This window comes from Anopheles ziemanni, chromosome 3, assembly GCF_943734765.1.
Source record: "Anopheles ziemanni chromosome 3, idAnoZiCoDA_A2_x.2, whole genome shotgun sequence".
Taxonomy (NCBI): Eukaryota; Metazoa; Arthropoda; class Insecta; order Diptera; family Culicidae; genus Anopheles; species Anopheles ziemanni.
The window spans coordinates 4,529,135-4,530,946 of NC_080706.1; positions in this window are offsets into that span (position 1 = coordinate 4,529,135).

The following is a 1,812-nucleotide window of genomic DNA, read 5'->3' on the forward strand; positions in this document are numbered from 1 at the left end:
ATTCATGGGAGTTGTTGCAGGTTTTGCGTCGACCATTCTAAATCGCCTAACAATCTCTTCGATATATAACTGTTGATCTAGTGATAATATTCCTGCACTTCGATCTCTCTTGATTCGAATGCCAAGACAATGTGATGCTGTGCCTAAATCCTTCATTTTGAATTTCTGCATTAGAAATTGTTTTAGTCTTTTCTTCAAAGGATTATCATTCGTGAAAATTAACAGATCGTCAACATATATTGTTACGAACAGCATTTTATCTTCATTCATCTTCCAATATAAACAAGTATCAACTTTCGATCGTTGTAGGCCAAATTCTAGCAGTACTTCATTCAACTTTGCATTCCATACCCGGCTCGATTGCTTCAAACCGTATAACGCTTTCTTCAGTTTACATACTTTTCCATTTGGAATTGCAAACCCCTCGGGTTGCTCCATGAAAATTTGCTCATCACCTAGTTCTCCATGCAAAAATGCGGTAACCACATCCATCTGGTCCACATCCATATCAAACTTCGTAGCAAGTGCCATCAGGTATCGGACAGTTGAATATCGCACTACAGGAGCATACACTTCTTCATAGTCGATTCCCGGTTTCTGCGAACATCCTTTAACAACTAGTCTCGCCTTGTACCGGTCCACATTTCCATCAGATCCTCGCTTGATGGAGAAAACCCACTTGTTTCGAATGGTTTTTCGACCCTTTGGTAAATCGGTGATCATCCACGTCTGGTTCTCATTCAGGGATACCATCTCCTGCTTCATTGCCTCGATCCATTTTTCACGATCAGGTCTCCTCATAGCTTCATCGTAACTCTGCGGAATATCTTCTTCCGGTGGATGGTTTGAAATGGTGTTGTAACTTACAAACTCATTGTATCTATTTGGACAATTACGCTGGCGACTACTTCGTCTCAAAACTGGCTGAGTTTCTTTGCTTTGTCCTGTAGCATGCGGTGTTCCGGTCTGTTTCGGTTGTAGCAATCTATAAAGCCCTTTTTCCTGTTTCCCAGATACAATAACTTCTCCATTTGTATCTATAACTTTACATTTGTCTGCTGTAAAAATCACAGTGTGCCCTTTTTTACATATTGCACTCACAGACAATAGATTCGTAACCAAATTAGGTACCTTCAGAACTTCATATACGTTAGCGTTATTCTCTTCTAATTTTACTGTACCTCGTGCTATAGCCATCATGCTGCCATTATTCGCTGTCCATATCGCTTGCTGCAACGTTGTCTCATCACTAAAATGTTGATTCGGTTTTGCCATGTGACAAGTTGCTCCGGAATCAAAATACCAAGATTCACTGTTTGCATCGCCACTAGCAAACGAACTCCATAGTGAACTTGATTTTCCTTTTTCTCCAGACATTGGACACTTGGCTGCAAAATGTCCAGGTTTTTTACAATTATAGCACGTCTTTTCGCTCCTTTTCTTATACTGCGCCTTTGGTTTATACTCTCTTCTTATGTACAATGCTTCGTTATTCATGCTGCCATCAAGATTCCTATCACACTTCACGTCCTGCAGAATTTTTGCCTTTACCGCATCCGACGTAAGTTTCGCTCCTGATGCTTCCAGCCCCATGATCATTGGTTCGTAATGATCCGGTAATCCCATTAAAAGCAATGCTACCATCCAGGAATCGTCTACTTGAAATCCGATCGCAGCAAGCTTGTGGCTAGTCGACATCAGCTCGTTAACATACTCTTCTACGCTCATGCTAGAGGTTAACCTTATGTTCGTCAACTTCCGAAGCAAGCCGATCTTCCTGGTCAATCCGGTGTCTTGAAATGCTGCGGCCAA